This window comes from Adiantum capillus-veneris, chromosome 10, assembly GCF_014529385.1.
Source record: "Adiantum capillus-veneris isolate H3 chromosome 10, ASM1452938v2, whole genome shotgun sequence".
Classification (NCBI taxonomy): domain Eukaryota; kingdom Viridiplantae; phylum Streptophyta; class Polypodiopsida; order Polypodiales; family Pteridaceae; genus Adiantum; species Adiantum capillus-veneris.
Genome location: NC_140940.1, coordinates 131,610,910 through 131,630,995, shown reverse-complemented (window position 1 = coordinate 131,630,995; position 20,086 = coordinate 131,610,910).

The following is a 20,086-nucleotide window of genomic DNA, read 5'->3' as shown; positions in this document are numbered from 1 at the left end:
GCTTTCTTTGAGCTCTGCCTCTATTGCTTTACGCAATTTTTCCTCCTCTTGTTGTATTAGATCTTGTGGCTCTTGAGAGGATCCTGCTGTGCTTTCCTCTGGCATCGGTGTGTCCACAGGATCTGCCACATTGTCGAGGTCGATGCCCTCATTGGCAGCTGGCCTTGAGCTTTCTGCTTTTGCTTGTTGCCGGCCTTTCAACTCCTCAATTTGCTTGAGGAGTGTCTGCTTTTCCGCTTCGGCTTCTCCGCCCATAGTCACAAGGAGGTCATTGAGTTCAGCGTTTACTTTTTCAGCGTCCTCGAGCTTTATCTTCATGCTCTCCAATTCTTCTTGTAAGGCTCTTTGGCTGTCCTCCATTCTGGTTTGCATTGCGATAGAACTTTGAGTCATCATCAACCTCTGCTTATTCTCGAGAGTCAGCTCCTTCTGGAGTTCTTGCATCTGCTCTTCATATATTTGACTCTCGGAAATGATTTGAGTCTTGTAGCTCTAACTCTAGCGGGTGATGCTCGTAGCCTCTGGATGGTTTGATCTTTGACTTTTAATTGGTCCTTGAGCTCAAGGACTTCATCCAATCTTGCTTCTTGTTCTATCTCCGCCTTTTCCTTGGCATTCCTCATGGCCTCTACTTCTTTAGTTTCTTCTGCTAGCTGGAGCGTTAGATTATCCCATTCTTTTTCGGCATCTCGCAATGACTTGCTGAGTTGCAGACACTCTTGTTCAGCTACTTGTAATCTTTTTGCTGCTGCCTCATTTGCTTCTTCCTTTGCTTGGCAGTTTTGTAGAGCCGTCGCCCAGCTGGCCTGGGGGTCAACTTCTCTCTCTTTTTGTCCTTGGCTTTGTGCCTGTAGAGTATCCCTTTCCATCTTGATCTTTTCTTCGGTGGCCTTTAGAGTTATCAATTCTTCGTCTTATGCCACAGATTGTGCTCTTATTCCAGCTAGCATTGTCATCACCACGTCCCAATCATTAGAGGGCGGGTGAAGGTCTACCGTGTCAGTTGTAATTTTATTTAGCTCAACTAGCTGGATGCCTGGAATCTGTTCTTTATGCCCTGTCCTTGCCAAGTCGAATGCGACTGTGGCGGCTTCTTCCCTTGTATAGCCTGCAACTAGAAGGTAGCAGGTAGCATGCATTTTTGCACCTACAGCTAGCAGGTCCAAAAATGCATAATATGCCTCCTCTAGTTCTTTTTGCTCAGACGCAGGCTTGGCCTCTTCTTTGGGCTCAGGTTCTTGCCTTTGCTCTTGCTCCTCAGCCTGGTGTTCTTCTTGATTGTCCTCAGCCTCTTTATCTTCTGGTGGAGGGCTACTAGGAGGTGGTGATGATGGCGGTGATGGCTGTGGGTTGGGTTTAGGGCTATCTGGTAAAGCTGCAGTTTTGCCCTTTAAGTCTCTGTCCGCTTTTGTTTTTCTTTCCCTTTCTTGGCTGTCCTGCTCATCTAGCAATGTCTGCCTTATCTGCTCCACTTCTTCCTCGGTGAAAGGGACATGGGGAATGTTTTCCGCTGCAGCATCAAGGATCTCAAAATTCTTGATATAGTCTTCAAAGCGGTCCGTCTGCACTCTTCTGGATGATCCGGACATAGACTCGAGAGATGGCTTCCATAATTCCTTTAAATCACCCTTGAGGGCTCTTTCTGCTCGGAAACTCTCCATCAGCCTCTCGAGTCTAGCCGCTTTTTGTGATCTTGTCTCTTTGGCCGGCACTTGAGCAGATTCCTTTTTTCCTTTCTTCTGCTCAGGTTGCTCCTCTGCAACTGGCTCTAGCCATCTCTTCAACCTTGTAGCCACGCTTGGTGCTCGTTGTGGCTCGTCTTCTTTGTCTTCCTTTACCCTTAGCCAATCATTCTGAGATGGGGGGTCAGGCCACCTTCCCTTGGCGTGTAGTGCTGCATAAATTACCTTGGTTATCATTTTTCCTGGCACTATGTAGGTTGGCTTTTTGTTGCCCATTTTGACCAAGTTGTCATGTATGTATGCCACATAGTTGATTATCTTTGGGGTGCCTTTTGTCATCCCCCAAGTAAACGTTGTTGCAATTGCACCTGGCGGCATCTTGTACTTCTGTGGCCTCTTCGTGCACATGTGGAAGTACTGGTTATACAATTGGCTCATGATCGCCACCTTTGGGTTGGCGATGTCTTCAAAGGTGTTGATAGCCGTTTTTCGGCTTTCCATAATTGCCATAGTAAGCTACCTCACCCTATCAAATCACTCAAACATTTTGGTTATCCCTACCATTTCACTGTACATAGGCGTGTGTGAGTTAGGGGACTTTTCCCACATCTTCTTAAAAAACCTTAATTAGCTAGTCACTGGGCTTGAGCCAAAAAAATAAAAATAATAAAAAATATAAGTAAATTATGGTCCATTTGTATGTAAATATTTCATTGTATATAGGGCCTAAATAAAAGGATTTTTTATAATTATTTTGGTATTTATTTAAATATTTCTACCTATGGTGTGTTATTTATGCTATGTACATTGACTCAACATTACCATATTTTTTCTTCTATTATTTTTGGTGTAACTCCACCCCAACAAAAATCCAAAAAAACTAGTTTATTTATGTGTATATTTTCTCACTATTGTGATTTTTTTCCTTCCTACATCTATTCTTTATTACTCTCATAAATTAGACCACCAAAACTATTCATCTTTTTATGGTAGACTTATAATGAGAGAGATTTATTTTGACCCCTTTATAGTTTTTCCACCTATATTATTTATATTTGACATGTATATATTTTTTAGACCCCTCAATATTTGATTTTCTTAGTTGTACTATTCATTTATATCATGATCTCAACAATATCTTCAATTATAGACCTACCAAATAAGGTCAAGGGTATGTGGAATGCATGCATGCACCATGGGGAGCTCACTCTTGGAGGTATTCAAAAGAATCATACAAGAAGGACCTCACAAGGACCTTGTGCAGTGGAAAAAACAGTCGGTTTTGCTGAATTTTTAAAGATCACATGCTCCCCGAATTTGAAAAGGTGATACAAACAAAAGTTGTAGCTCGTGAGCTGAACTTTCACCTCAAATTTTTTCATATTCTTTTGAGCTACGAGCTGTGAGCTATGATTTTATTGGTGGACCCCAGTTTGCCCATGCTATGCAGCCACACTCCCTCTTCCACTTTATCATTTTCCTCTTTCACACACACTCCTCCCTCTCCTTCCCACTCCCAAACCTGCAACTTCTATGTCCTAATTCACCCTCTTCACCATTGCCACATATCTCACACCTCTATAGCCTTCATACTCCATTTCTACACCCTAAGTGTCCCCCTTTCTCTCTACATATATGTCCATATTACCATACTCTCTTCAGCTTTGTAAAGAACTTCAAAAAATCAGCAAAAATCTAAGGATAACCTTTGCAAATGAAGGCTTTATCATGAATTTTCCAAGGTTTGAAGATAACATAGCTTCATCGACACGCGCTACTTCGCCATGCTGACCGCTTCTTCTACAGGTGCTGTAAAGAGGTGAATGTCAACTTCTCTAAAGCTTCAACCTCTCTTTACAAGCTCATCCCTTCTCTAACTTTTCTCATCATATATCTCACCATTTGGTGAATGATTTTGTAAATATTTTGTAGTGATAATTACTAACTACTAACCACTAACCTTATTGTAAAATGCACCCTCTACTAGAGTAGGCCCTCCCAAATTATTCACTCAATCCTCTCTCCTTTCATCCTCAATAATTCTCTTCCCTTGAGCCCACATCCATGTGACTCAAAGGACAAGAGAGACCCACCCTCATTAAAAAAAAAAAAAAAAGAAGCATAATCTTTTATTCCTTCAAATAAACTTGATTAGGCCTAATCCTAATCGGGGCTTCTAAAACCTATAAATAGAGCCCTTCTCTCCCTTGTAAATGATCACATGATCACACTACACCACACCATTCTCAACACATAACACACCACTCTTCAAGTCTAGTTGTGTAAAGTGTGTGCATCGCGAGTGCTCTATTCCATCATTACACATAGGTGCATGGAGAAGCTTGAAGTTAGTTATGCCATCTAGAGGAGTGGAGTGATACTATACTCTGCAATCACACTTGTAGCCTACTCTTGTGCATAAATAAGATTCAAAGTTTTGGGTGCAATTGTATGCTGCAACTACGACTCTTCTCTCCAAATTGACTTGATAAGTTGGCTCATCAGGTGGTTGAAGGTATATTGTCCTTGAAGTTTGTTGTGCCATTTCATGCTTGGTGGTTTGAGGGCTTGTTGAATTGTTTGCCTAAAAGGTCAATTGTAAGAGGGTGCTCGGTGAGAGGGCTCCCGTGACCCTAAGACAATTTGTGTATCGGCAACAAGGTCAAGTTTTGTGTTGTCTCTCTATTTCTCATCAAGCTTTGTGTGCATCTAGTCTTTAAAGCTAAGACTGAGTTTCTCAAGTTGATTTGTGCTCTTTACCTCTCTCTGGCGTGGTGAATGTTTGTGTTTGGTGTGTGTGGCTATCTTGCATTCCCCTCTCTTTGTGCGTTTGAGTACAAGGAGATATCACGTGCGTCCTAGTTCGCATCTACAACTAGGTGCTGCCCCTTTTCTTGTTTGGTTTCTGGTTGTGGGTTGTTGTTGTCTCTGATTGTGCTTGCCCCAGCCCCAATTGAGCAGCACGGGAGCCTCGAAGGGTGTTTAGAGGCCGCTCTTCTTGTTGCCCGCCCCGGACCGCCTCAGTGTAATTGGCCTTTTTCTCTTTGTACACCTTGACTTCATCCCTTCTTTTTGTCACATTGTCTCTCTGATTGGAGAGATCTAGTGCATGGACTGCAACCCGCTCCGTGATAATGATCTCTGTATCGGGTCTGCCGTGCAAATCTGTCACCTTGGCCACTCCATCCTCTTTTATGCTTGTTACGAACTCCCATACTCTTTTGACGTCCACCCCTGCTGGTATTGCTTCAAAATAGTTATGGAGGTCAATTTTCTTCAAGTAGCCGGCCATTTTGCTTCGAACAAATTCATTGAGCTCTCTTGGTAGCATTGGCAGCTCTATTACATTGCCTTCATTGTCTTTGAACACCCCCTAGTAGATCTTTAGGTCGTTTGACTCTAACAGATCTTCCTGCATCCATGTGCTGGTGGGCTTTAGTGTTCCCTCTGGAATGACAAAAGGGTCCACCTCGTCCAGATAATCTTTGATTGTCATTCTCTTCTTCTTTGTCGGTGACTTCGAGGTTGCCATGGATCCTGTTGCACTCAGCAGTCCAAAGTTAGCGTTTTTTTTTTCATATCAGCTGCTAAACTGAGTTTTACTTATCCAAATGACTTGAAAATTGAAATTATAGCTTAAAAGGAACTTGTGAAGCTGTGCATGTGCTCACAGTGCAAATCTGGCCAAAAAAATCCATCTAGACATCCTACGCGTAGGATGTGTTTTTCTTCAAAATTGGTTCATACTTGACATGCAGGTAGTGTAAGGCTCATGGAACATGGTTATAAGCTTGGATTTGAATTTGGATGACAAAAAGTGGATTTTTGGGCTGATTTAGACTTTAGGTCACAATTTGGGTAGATTGTCCATCATGGGTAGCAATTGATGTCCAAATGGGTTGAAAATTGGTATATGGGCTCAATGCCTCATGGTATTGGCTCCTATGATGTCATTTCTTGCACAGAAGGCTAAATATGTGCTGAAGACATCCTACGCGTAGGATGTCTTTTTCATTAGAATTGCATGAAACTTGTTCGGTGGGTTGTCCTTGGCCTATGGAACATGGCCATGTTCTTGGATTTGAATTTGGATAAGATTTGATGCCTGTAGGACTCTGTGAGGTGTTTTTGGGCTCAAAAAGTGTATCTTGAAGGTGTTGGGGGTCAAAAGTCATTAGAATGGCTTCAAACTTGACATATGGGCTCTTGCTGATGAGGTGATTAAATCTGGAATGACAAAGCTACCCTTCCATGCCAAAAAGGTCCATTAGACATCCTACACGTAGGATGTCTAATTCATCATTTTTACTCCCTGACCACACAGATGGTTTACTTATGTGTATGTGAATGTGTTGTGCAAGTTTCATGAGATTTGGACAAGATTTGGTAGGTCAATGGCCCATTATTGCTTCTATGCCCTAACTTTGCGTTTTTCCATGCATATGAGGTCAAATTTGGTCCAAATGTGATGAAACTTGGTGTAGGGCTTGCAAATGTCATTCAGAACATGTGCGTGACAAAAATTGTTGGCTTTTGTGCCAAAAAGTTCCTTTGAGACATCCTACGCGTAGGATGTCTCCTGATGATTTTTTTAGTGTTAGTGCTCCCAGTGCTTGCCCTTTGCCCCCTTAAGTCACTTTTGAGCCTAATTTCAACAACAAAGTCAAATGGATAGAGTATAACTCCCTGTGTGGACTTCAGAGCCTCCGAGCCGTTTTCTGACTTTTGGAGTGCTTTTTGGCGATGAAATTTCTCGATGTTGGTCTCCATAGCTTCCCAATCCCTTGGGGATCCTTGCCGTATGGTTTTTGTTGACTTTGGCTTTACTAGAGCTTCATTTGGCAATTTGTCGCTGTAGAAGCACCAGTGGTTGCGTTTACATACCTTTCATGATTTGTGGTGGTCTACCACCATAGGAATTGGTTGTTGATGGTCTAGGAAAGCCGCTCGTGAAGTTTGGTGGAAAACGGACTTGCGGTTTGGCCGCAAGTGCATTTTGACGCTTTGTGTGTCTGATGCCGTTTCTGAGGTTTAGTGCCGCTTTGGGTCACTTTTTGGTCATGCGGATCATATGGACTTGTCGAGCATGTCGAGATGCTCCTACCCATAAATTTTGTTAGCATTTGGTCGCCGTTTGCCGATTTCCCATTTGGTGGCCTCTTGCGGGTTTCTGGGAATTAGGGTTTTTCACGATGGTCTCCCACTGCCTTTGGCTATCCAGGACTGGTCTCCTAGACTAGGGTAAGCTGCCGATGAAGTCTTGTTGCTTTCCGGTTAGCCGTTAGGCCGCCGTCTCTACTTGCAGGTCTCTACCGCTCGCTTTGTGTGTGACCTCTACGCTAGTTTTCGCAACATAATGACAAACATGCGCGAAAAGCTCAAGGTGGTGAGCCTACCTCTCATGTCTGGAGCTGGTCGGGTAGACGTGCGCGTCGTAGAAGCTGGTGGAAGGTCGATCCGCTCTAGGTGGTAGAAGCTCTCTCCACAAAGTCAATAGTGAGAATGAGCTAAAAATGGCGTTAAAAATTCTTATAATGGAGGTCCCCGAACCACTTTTCATGAAATTTGACATGTGCTCCTATCTTCCTGCGAGATGCAGTTTAGGCTCAAAAATTTCTTGATTTGGACTCCATTTGCCCTGTTTACCAGAAATTTGTCATTTCAGTCAAAACCTGGCCAAAACACGCTTTCCACTCCAGTCTCATAATTGCACCCCCACTGTACCATAGGTTGTCCTTTAGTCACTGGTCATCCCCATATTTTTTGTTTTTTCATTACGACTATTCTTCACCTAATTTTTGTATTTTTGAAGTTTTTCTGCCGAAAATTAGCAAAATTAAAAAGAAAATAGCAAATCAAACCCAGAAAATTCCCAAAAATCATCATAGATCACAAACATCACCGCAACACATTATATACACTCACATGCAATTTTTATGGCCGGATTTCTCCGTTTTACCAATATTTTGCCTAAAAAATGGCTATTTCTACTTATATATACACACCTAAGGGCTTGATTTGGCATTTGGCCCCCTATACCTGTAGCTTCATGCTGTATAAGGGCATCTATACTTGGGTTACTCCAAAAAAATTTGCAATCAAATGTCAACCCTTAAAATAGTCGAAAATCATGCCCTTTTTTGTTGTTTCTGTTATTGGTTCCGCATTGAGAATGCCTCCCCCCCTCCTAGCTGGAGTCCTCCCGGACTACAAGGTTTCGCGTCGGAGTATCTGCCGTGCATAGGTTGAAAAAGTTATGCTAATGCCTGGCCGATTAATGTGACCCTATTTTATGCATACTCGGTCAGTGCATGGAAAAATTAATGCTGTGCAAGAGAAGGGAATAAGCAAGATGCTTATTGGCATTCGTCGTTGAGGCTTCCTGATTTCTTTGCAAGTAGCAGCTGTAACTCTACTGATCTCTGTTTAATTGTCTTTTTGGCAAGAGACAATTGCTTTGCCGACACTTTTGATGGAGTCGTAGCTGTTTCTGAGGATAGAATTGGTTGGAATGTGATAGCTATGGGCCTTGGCTTTCCATTGGTAGTTTGGTGCTGCCGACTTTTGTAGATGGTTTGGCACTTTCTTGTTTGCCACTGGTTTGTCTGTCATCGGCCTCCACATATATCTTTTCTCCTTGTTGACCTGCAGATGTCTGCTTTCCATTGGTGCTTGTACCGTAGGGATTTCCTTTGGCTTTTGCTTTGGTATCCAAATGTGAGTGACATTTGGGTTATGGATAAGAATTTTCTTTGGGATCCATATCTGTTTTATGACCTTGGTTTTGGGTTGCACCGCCTGCTTTGTTGGAATCCGGTTGTTACATTTATTTTTTTCCACCATTGCATTTCTATCCTTCCGCATCCATACTCGTTTACCTTGTGTTGGTAGCCTAGATTTTTGCATTGTGGCCAGTGACTTCAGCTGTCTGTGATTAGCATGGTTGGATTTTACCTGGTTGTTGGTCTCAGGTTTCATGGTGGTCTTTGATGGTATTTGTTCTTTTGTCTCTGTTGCCAGTGATTGCATGGCTTGCAGTTCATCAGGATGGTATTGCTGAGCAAAAGCTATCACCTGTTGTTCATGTTCGTGATGAATTTTGACCGCCTTTTCTTTCCAGTCTATCTGGACATTGTATGCTTTTTGCCAAGGTTGCCCTAGCATCATTGGGTGTTGTGTGTTGTCATCTGTCACCACATAGAATTTGTGTGGGTAAATATATTGATGTAGCTGTACATGCAATATAGTCCATCCTAATGTTTTCAATGGGTGTGATGTGCTACTTTCCAGCACTTGGGGGGTAGGATGAAGTTGATCTGTGACTTTGAGCTGTTGGTATAATCCGTAAGATATCAAATTTTCTTGAGCACCCGAATCAAGCAAGGCTCTTGATTCAACTTGATTGTTACCCACTTTGACTGTAATTATTGGCTCTACTGTTTTCTCCTCCAAGTTCATCAGTCGAATGGCATTGATTCTCAATGGTGGTTTACTTTTTTGTTGTTGTTGTTGTCGCAGAAGCCATCTTTTTGCAATGTGTTCTTGTGCTTCGGCTTGAGCTTCCTCCCATACTCTCTCTTTTTCCTTCATTCGTTGCTTTTCCTTGATGAATTTGTTGGAGCATCTCCTGTGTGAGGGGTAGAAGATATCTCCTCAGTCGACACCCACTAATCCAGTTTGGCATTTCTTCACCTGCTAATGTAGCAAGCTTGACAGCTCCACTTTGTGATAGATCATGAATCACAAATGGTCCCATCCCTCGTTTTTTAAGTTTCTTGGCATGGTGCTTCAAGGTATAAACAAGTACGTAATCACCTGTTTTGAACTTTTTGGTACACACATGTTTGTCAAAAAATTCCTTTTGTCTTCTCTTTTTAGCATAGATTGAAGCGACAGCTCGTAAGCGGAGTTCATCTAGCTTTTCAAGATCATTAATTCTTGAAGAGAGTTCATGCCCTGTCCATTCCAAACTTGTTGCTACTCGTAGAGTTGGGATTAAAAACTCTATGGGTAGTATAGCATTTAGCCCAAACACCATGTTGTGTGGTGTTGTTCCTATTGATGTTTTGTAAGCTACCCTGTATGCCCATAGTGTTGAGTGTAGTTGCTTATCCCAATTGGTTCTTGATTCTGACACTATTTTAGTGAGAACCGTGCATAGTGTTTTATTTGTGGCCTCAACTTGCCCATTGGCCTGTGGATGGTATGGTGCTGATTTCCTATGTATGACCATGAATTCCTCTAGTAGATATTCAACAAATTCATTGAGGAAGTGTGTTCCACGGTCACTGACAATTTCTATTGGTAACCCATAACGTACAAAAACATTCTCATACAAAAATTGAGCCGTGGTACGTGCATCAGCTTTTTGTGTTGCTTTGGCTTCGACCCATTTTGTGAGATAGTTCGTAGCCACAATGATATATTAGGTATGGGTCCGATATGCAGGGGGTGATATAGGTCCCACAAAATCAATGCCCCATTTTGCAAATGCTCTTGCCCCGATCATTGGCCGTAATGGCATCTCATCTCTTTTTATTGGTATCTTGGTGCGTTGACACGCATTTACAAACTCATCGGCATCCATGTGCAATGTAAGCCACCAAATTCCTGCAATTAAGACAATTTTTGCCGTCTTATCGCCCGAAAAATGGCCCCCACTTACTCCGCTATGTGCATGTTCTAGAATCAGCAGGTATTCGCTTTCACTTGCACAGATTCTAAGTTGATTGTCCTTTCCCCACTTATAGAGTTGATTTCCAATTAACTAAAAGTCACGAGCTTCCAGCTCTATAGCTTTTTCCCGTGCTCTTGTAATGTTCTCAGGGAACGTTCTAGTGGTTAGGAAGTCAATGATATATTGACTCCATGCAGGTGCTATGTTCACCCGAAACAAAGTTGCGTGATCCACTGGTCGTTTGGCACTACATACTGTACAATTGGTAACATAAGAATGTGCATCCGCATACATAGTTGGCCAATAAACCCCTAATTGTTTCAGTCTCTGGTGTGTTTTCATTGTCGAACAATGAAGTGCACAACCCTAGACATGTGCCTCTTCAAGGTAGCACTCGAATTCTTCCGGGTTTATACATAATCGTAGGATTAGGTCAGATTCAAGATGATACAGCCGTCCTGCTATCAACTGGAAGTTTTTTGTTTGTCGAATTGTTTGCTGTTTGGATCTACTTCCTGTATTATCAAACTCACTTCCGAAGGAGAGAATGCTAACTATTTCCTGAGACCATTTGGGTACCATTTCAATGTTGAAAAGATAAGCATCTGGTATGTCATCATCTACCCCTTGAGGAGCTTCCCCGTTGTGTATTCTTGAAAGATGATCAGCTCGCAGATGGGTTTTACCCTTTTTGACCACCACTTTGAAGTCAAATTCTAGCAATATAATAAACCAGCGTACGATTCTCCCTGTATTGCAAGGTTTATTTTCTAGGTACAAAAGAGCTTGATGATCTGTGAAGAACACAAATTTGTTTGCAAGCAAATAATGCCGAAATTTCTTCACAGCATAAATCATTCCTAACCCTTCCCTCTCGGTGGTTGTGTAGTTCTTTTCTGTATTTAACTGTCGGCTCGCATAGCAAACCGGAAAATCTATTGTTCCGTCTCCAGGTTGAGCTAGAATACTTCCAATTGCATATGCTGAAGCATCAATGTGCACATGGAATATCTTTTCCCAATCTGGTGCCTTTAGTACAGGTGCTGATATAAGGTTTTCCTTCAGCCTTTGGAATGAGGTTTCACACTCCTTGGTCCATTCGAAATTGACTAGCAAACGATACAGAGGTTGTGCGATAACTGCATATATGTATATGAACCTTCGATAATATCCGCAGTGCCCCATGAAGGATTGCACTTGTTTCGCACTAGTAGGTTTGGGCAGGTCTACAATGACTTTGACTTTGTCTAGGTCTGTGGTTACGTCGTTTCTTGAGACGATGTGTCCTAAGATTCGTCCTTGCTTAACCATAAATACACACTTTTCCGGGTTCATACAGATTCGATATGTTCTGCACTTTTCAAAGACCTTTTGCAAATGGTCAATATGTTCCTCTCGCAGAAGAGAGTGTACACACAGGTCATCCATGTAAATTTCTAAGAATATTCTTAGGTATTCCTTGAAAGCGTGAGTCATTAACCTCTGGAAAGTGGCTGGTGCATTTGTTAAGCCAAATGGCATAACTCGATATGCATAAATCCCCCATTCTGTGGAAAACACTGTTTTGTGTTGATCCTCCCTTGCTATTGCCAGTTGGTTGTATCCTGAAAACTCATCCAGAAAGGAATAAACCGTTTCCCGGCCACTCGCTCAAGGACATGTTCTATAATTGGCAAGGGATAATTATCCCTTATGGTTGTTACATTCACCTTTTTGAGGTTTACACACACCCGCAGTTTTCCATTCTTCTTGGGAACTACCACAATGGGTGACACCCAATCTGTATGTTCAATCTCATAGATGAACTCCGCTTCCATCAGTTTGTCAATCTCTTCTTTGATTCGTTTGGCAAATGTGTCATTATATGTATAAGGACGTTGTTTGTTAGGTTTTGCGTCCGATTTCAAAGGAATTGTATGTTGGCATATCAATGGATCAACTCCTTTGAGGTCTTTATAGGACCAAGCGAACACATCTTTATACTTCATGAGAAGTTGTGTTAGCTGTGCTTCCTCCTCAAGTTCTAAATCGTTAGCCATATAGACCGGCTGAGGCTTTTCACCTGGTTCTGCGAGGTCTATTCTCTTTGTATTTTCAGGCCCATCGTAAGATTCTTGGTTGGTCCTCTCCCTGATTGGTGGTGTCATGATGATTTTTCTATCTGGGATAGTAAATTTCCGATAGTGTGTTGGTACGTTCATGTTTCCCTTTTCTGAATCCCCTTTATCATCACTATCTTCTTCAATAGTCCATATCTCTCCCAAAGACCTTTTCAGTTCTTGGTATTTCTGTTTACGCTCCAGTTTGGTCCACTCTTGGTCTTTTGTTGTTTCTTTTTTTGATTTTTCAGATTTTTGTGATTTTGTTTCGGTTTTAACTTTTCTTACCTATTTTATTTCTTCTCGCGTTCGTTCTTTTTTATTTTCTGAGAATTTCCCTGATATTTGATCTTTCACACAATCCTCTGCTTTTACAAGCATCAAATAGTGAGTTTTACCTTTTATCCTGGGCATCAAGTTCTCTCTCGCTTTCTTTCCTACTCTTTTCTTCCTATAGCGTTCTTGGCGTCTAGGGTGTTGATTAGCAAAATCATAAAACTTGATATTCTCAGCTTCATTCCCACGCTCACTTGAGGTGTCTAAACGCTCATTATCTGCCTCATCATTTACTTCCAATTGTTCAGAGGAGTTGTAAAACTCTTCTTGTTCTAGAGGTTCTACCGTCTCTTTCTCTAGTATAACGCTTACCATGTAATAGGGTAGCACGTCGTAGCCATCCTTATCGCAAAATTTTGTTGTTGGACTGTCGGTAATGGTACAGACATCTAATGTTGCCAGTATGTGTTCCCATTCTAGAGGTTCCAAGGCATCTTCAGGGAAAGGTTCCAAAATATACTCTTTGTCCTCAATTGCTCTTTCTAAGACGCATTCCTCTTTTCTTAAGCTTCCACAATGTGAAGCTCCACACATCCATAGCTCTTTTGGTTGCCCTAACCATGCTGGTAGTTCCGTTCCTGCTATTGTCGCCGAATCAAACTCTTCCACTGGTGTTTGGTTCACATCTTTGTAACTATGGTCTTTCAGGTGTATTTTAGTTGTTGTCTCGCCATGTCTGAGGTATATGTGGTCATAACCCCAATCTTGGACCATCTTCAGTTGTCGCATGAATGGTCGTCCCAAGATTATCTCATAATTTTTCTTTTTGTCGAAATCGACTATTGCAAATGTATGCTCATACTCGATCCCGCACGAAGTGACAATTACTTTTTCTAAGAGTCCGAGAGGCTTCTCCATGAACCCATCTGCTAACTGCAGCTTCATTCTGGTAGCCCTCAAAGCTGGTTTTCCCCATTTTTTCCAAATTTCCTTGGTGGCGATAACAACTCCTGCTCCACTTTCAAGAATAGCTTTGGAAACTACTCCTTGGAATTCTACCGGTAGCGTCGTGTTTCTGTCTTCTCCCTCGCAATATTCTCCAACCTTATTCAATGGTACAGGTCTAGTGTTCAAGTTAGGTCTATCCAACTCCTTGATTCCTTCTTGTAGCTTCAAGGTGGGGTCTTTCACTCCAAATTTTTCTAGGCATTTTCCTACTGTGGTCCACATGTTTGGCCTTAACCTTAGGAGTTCTGCTAATGTGATTGTGCATGCCACGGGGTGGATAACAACTCAATCAATCCTTGTGAATCCATCACCTTGTTAGAAGGAAGTCTTTGAGATGGGAGTGCTCTCACTTCCGACTTAGCTTCATATTCTCCCAAGTAAGAGGGTAAAGTTCTCAAAGAGTCTGGTTGGCTGTGCCCCGAACTAATAGATCCTTGGTCTCCCCCTTGTGAATGTATCTCAAAGTTCACTTGTGATCTTGCCTCGAATTCTTCAATAGGAGGTAAGATCACATTCTTTTCTTTTCTCGTGCTATTCATGTGGTGACTCATCCTATTAGCCTCGTTGGCCTCCCTGATTTGCTTCCACAGATCATCTAGACCGTTATCGTCCTTTCCTATTTCTGCCAATATTTTAGGATGGACCCCATCACTTGCCTCATCGGTGGTATTTGGTGCTATGATAGGCTCTCCTCTGGATTCATAATCATTAGTGAGTCTTTCCTTTGTTTCTTCATGTTTCTCTAACGTTGGTTGGATAGGGGTTAGAGTTGGTGCTTCATGACAATTTGAAGGTTTACCCAACGGGTCTTCCATCAATGATTGAGCCGTCTCGATCATCTTTTTACACATATCCAACCTTTGTTTTTCTATTTCTGCATATGGATAAGTCATCCACCTTTGCTCCTGGGTTTGGTTCTTTTTAAGTCGAGCTTCATAAGATTTTAGAAGCGCATCCAACTCCTTGTTTACCTTGTCTGCCAGTACAGATCCTCCTGATCCTACACTTTTGGGCTCTGCTATTTCCTTGGGTGCTATGACTGCTGTGGTGTGTGAGCTTAAGCTAGCCAGATCTTCTAACCGCTCCAATCTATTCTTTGTATGTTTCAACTCATCGGATAGGGCTGTTTGCTCTAGTTCTTTCCTGGCTTTCCTACGCGCCTTTCTCGCTTTCCAAGTGCTTCTTTGATTGTTCGTTTCTGAACCTTGGGCATCTGTTTTTGGTTCTTCTATTATGGGTTCGTTCGTCCTTCTTTGGGTTTGTGCTCGTGTTACTGCCTGAATAGGTATGATTGTTTTATTTTCCGATCCTCCACTAGAAGGTACTGTTTCCAACAGGTTCAAGGTGGTTATTGCTCCTTTGCTCGGGTTTTTAGGGCAATCGTGAATCAAATGAGTGATTCCACATTCTGGGCAATACGCATTGACTCTAATGATTTCATCATGAGGACAATCTCTCAGCCAATGGTCTCCGCCACACTTGTAACAAGGTCCCTTGGGTTGTTGAGGTGCTCCTTGAGCCCCTCGTTGCTGGTAAGCCTGTCTCTGTCCGCCCATGCCTCCATTGGCTATGGAAAACAATGTTTGTTCATCTAAGCTATATCTTCCTTCTCCTGTGGCCTGTGCAACAGTTGGAGGTCCTTGATTCCTATCATGCTCCATGGTTCTGGTGTCGAGGGTTCTTCCGGTGGATAATAGACAGGGTTTTCCGCATATCCATTGGGATCTTCATAATATGCATGCATAGGCACCAAAGCCTTTTCTTCTGATTCAGTTACCGTTGGTGTGTATCTTATACCAACTGGTCGTAAACCTGGTAGCGGTGGTTGTTGCCCCAACACCGGTTGTGGTCTTTCTACAACTACAGGTCCTGGTACGTTGCCTGCTTGATATCTAGGCATTGGTGGAACTTGAGGGGAAGCTACAGGAGCTTGGGGAGTATAAGGCCTCTCCCTCACATATCCCTTGTTATAGTAACATTCCTCGGTCCCTTGGTTTGTCCATTTTTGTTCAATAGCACACCACTTGGGCTGTTTAGCTTGTGGTTTGGCGTACAAGTTGATCGTTTTTAGCACTTCATCTACGAGTTGCTCCTAGTTTACCGCTATTTCTCCTTTCAGTGTTGTCTTGGAAGACTTGCTCCCACTTTGCTGTGAAGATGAATCGTCATCAAGGTCTTTGAACTCCCCTTCTTTGTAGACCGCACAATTGTCCACAAGGTACAGAGCCTCCTTGGTCAACTCATTCAACGTCGTGCTCTTCTTCATATGTAAGTCTTTCTGGAGATCTGCATTCCTTAGTCCTTGGATGAGTATCAGCATAAGTCTGGACTGAGTTGGCAGTTCTTCAATAGGACAGAACTTAACATATCCTTTTAGTCTTAGGGCTGCCTTCCGTATAGATTCTCCATCTTTTTGTTTGAATTTATGGATTTGTGAGACGGTATTATGAGCTATTCCCCTTTGAGAGAATTCCTCAATAAACTCGTCAAACACTTCCTCCATCGACTCAAAGTCTCTATGCTCCACAGAGTCAAACCAAGTTGCAGCATCATCCTCTAGGGTTAGTCCAAACCCTGCAAATTGGGTAGGAAAATCTAACACCTCTTCGGCTCTAATTACACGCACAAAGGCTGCTACATGATCTCTTGGGTCTCTGTTTCCTGTGTATTCTTGTTTACCCATTTTTGCACTTGAGAAGGTCTAATTCTGCGATGGTCTACAAACCTCATCATTGGATCACCCCGTCCAAGTCTATACACCTCCTCAGGCCTTCTGTAATAGGCTGGTTCCTCTCCCAACGGTGCTCCTAAGCCATAATTTCTAATGGTTCTCGCTGGAGGTGGTTCTTCTCTTCGAACTCGTTCAATGGGTGGTCCTCCAAGCTCGGTCAACCCTTGTGTCTTTGGCTTACTCTCTGCTTGATACCTCGAATAGTGTGGTGGTTCTTGCAAATCCCTGAGCCCTTCTGCGAATGGATAACCATCTCGGTTTCGGTCTGGTTTCATTGTTGCACTCTGCCGAAGCCATGCCTGCAATGATGGCTGGTTTGTTGGTTGGTCTTGGTTGTTGAATGCTTACGGTCTGGACCAAAATTGACTAGCAGGCTTGCCTTAGGCCATATAACACCTTACAATGCTCAAAGTCAAATTCTGGCTTTATTTGCTTGCATTAGACATACTACGCGTAGGATGTCTTTTTCATCAGAATGGCTTTAAACTCAAGGCTTAAGCTCCCCTTGAGTTGCTAATCACCTTGGTATACTCAGATTTCAGTTTGGAGTCCCTAATCACTCAGAAGACATACTACGCGTAGGATGTCTTTTTGGCCTGTTTGACCCCAGATTTGTTCCACAGCTTCCCCTTGATGTCAGTATCCCAGTGGTATGCTTGGATTTTGATTTGGATGTCAAAAGTCCCAAACTTCAGGTGTTTTTTCTTTTTCAGTCAAAAGTGCTAAAGTCCACTTTGAACCCAATTTTCTTACCCAAATGAGGTGAAACCCCTTTCAGTCACTCAATATATCATGCAAGACACACTCATGCAGCCATCTTATGGTTTTGGTCTCAAGTCTCAATGAGCATTAAAATGCAATTAGTGAGATCATTCCTGACAAGACTCTTGTGTAGATAGTTCTTGATGCTTTATCAGATTTTTATGAGATTTTTGCCTCCTCCTTTAAGGTTGTGATAGAGAGAAAACCTGATGAATCATGATGTGAAGTCTGACGTTCTTCTGTTTTCATTAGTGAAAGAGGCCAATCCAAAAATATAGGGCTAAGTAGCAATGAGCATGCTATTGAATATGCATTTATGGTTGCATGACAAAAGAAGAATGTCAGCATTGCCACTTTTGATGCTTTTGCATAGGTAGCAAGACATCCCCCAGGGTCTGTAGCACCAGGAAAGGTGGGCTACACGAGAACCTTGTCTACCATAGACCATTTTTTTACTTTGAGATGTTTGATTGATCAGGCCAAGGTGTAGAAGAAGTTGTATTACATCTATGCTTCGTATGAGCGAGTTAGCGTTAGGATCTGTTGCGTAGCAGGGATCTGAGAGATCATTGCTGGCACTAAGCAAGGGTGCCCACTGTAACATATGTGTTGAAGACCCCAATTGGATATCCTCCTATGGAAGACCTCAATGGGGCAAAGTTACAGGTGGGGTCGCTTCAAAAACGATGCTCACAGCTCAAGGTTATTATGCAAGCAACATAAAAGGTCACAGAACCAAAGCCTACCATAGGGGAATACCACCAACACAAGGAAATCCAACTTTGGTTGCCATTACCGATAAATACAACTCAAGTTCACGTCAAAAAGAAGATTCCATTATACACAAACATCAAGAAGAGGAAACAACAAGCATGCAAGAACATCCTCAAAGACGTCACAAAATTGAAGCAAATATGGATACCAAATGTAGAAGATGGCACTCGTGAAAATCTAGAAGGCATTAAAGATCAAATCAAGGAAACAACAAAGTCCCACTACAAGCAATGGGTGGTACAATAAATCTACCTGACGTACAAGCATTCTATTAAGGCAACATATGGATATAGCTGCCCAAGTATGCCAACCAATCAAGTCAAGAAGAAATCAATGGACATGAAGAAAGGCTTTCATCAACAAAGAGGGCTCCCATACAAAAGACCAATAAATTTAGCAATACTTAATATCCAAGAACCTTATCATAGCCTTTCTACTTGCACATCATAGATAATTTTTTCAAAACAATATTATACATTGCCATGTCACAATCGCCAATTTTGCACATCAAAGATGTGTGACTAGGAAAAGATACTTTTAGCCCACAATGCACAAATACATGTGAAGCCATGGAGCAAAACTTAAAGAAAATAACCTTCCAAGCTTACAATGTAGATGAATTTTTTCAAGAAAAGATTCTAGTTACGAAAATCCAACCACAACTCAAGCAAGAACGAAAAACCCCAACCATACCTAAAGACAATGAAGACCAAGGATCTTGTTAGGAACACCAAGAACTTGGAGGGGGGAGTGTTGGAAGATTTGCAATAGAAGCTTCTACAAATAATTTGGCAAAGATGTTGGACTAAAGATGCTACTAAGTAAGTGAAGATGCAAGATGGATGTTGTCGTGTAAAGACAAGATCCAAATGTCATATTAATTCTTTGTTTTATCATTTTTGGTCGTAAAGACACACTTTTGCAGAATCAATGGATACTCCGATTTCCAAATGACAAGTGTAAAACTTTGTAGTTGATGGTGGAAAATGTAAACTTGGCCTAGTAGGAAGTTTGGTAATGTGCCTAGTTTTAACGCTTTTTAAGGTTTTTAGAGAAGCTTTTGTGAAAAAGAAAGAGAATAGAGCTCATGGCTATGGATAGAGCTTGCAACAAGGAACTTATTGTTTTGTCTTTCTAAGCTAATGAAAAATTCATCATGCTTTCATCTCACCATCTCTTGTGATCATTAAGTTCTTTGTTTGTGGTTTGAGCTTAATTTGTCTATCAATCTCTATGTGAATTGCTCACCTATGAGCATTTTTGGCTTGTTTCATCGCACAAATGTAGTATTTTGGATTTCAAGTACACGTACGCAATTCATGCGTTGAATAGATATTTTAGACATGAATATTTTGTGATCTGGTTTATTTGGTATCTCAATGTATGTGTAGCCCATAAAGACACGACCAAAATCACTATGAAAGATGAGAAGGGGATGGATAATCTCTTGGTGAAGTTTAAATTTCCATGCATTCTTCTAGATAGGCTACACACACATTTCAATATCAACTCACCAAATCACACAATATTCATGTCTAAACTTATCTACTCAATGCATTGAATACCATCATACCTTGTGCTAATGAGACCCTCACTCCTATCATGTAAGCGCCAACACGTTAGTTAGTTAGGTCTTGATTCAGACTATGTGATTCATAGTTGAGCCTCATGCCTTTAGTTTCACACTTGGCGATCTGAAGGAAAAATATAAGTTATGATATAGGATCTCTCGGTGAGTAAGATGCGATAACATGGTTAGTTGTTTGTCGCTCTTTCTATGGGATCATTGTTGACTGCTTTTGGCATTGAAAAGTGCTAGGAAGGCTTTAACGTTTGAGGGAAAGGCCATCCATCTTTAGGTATCTTAGAATGGACCTCTAATAATTTCAACAAAATCGCAATGTGCTACCCAGTGTTAGAAACCGGGTCCAGTGTATTTTCACTAGTTGAAATTGTAAAATCCTCATTAGATTTTGTGATTGTCTTGAAGAGAACCAAGAAATTTACACAAGTTTTAGTGTAAGACCGGCAAAAGCTTCAAATTTCTACCTAAAAATTGGGAGAATTTCAAGTTTTC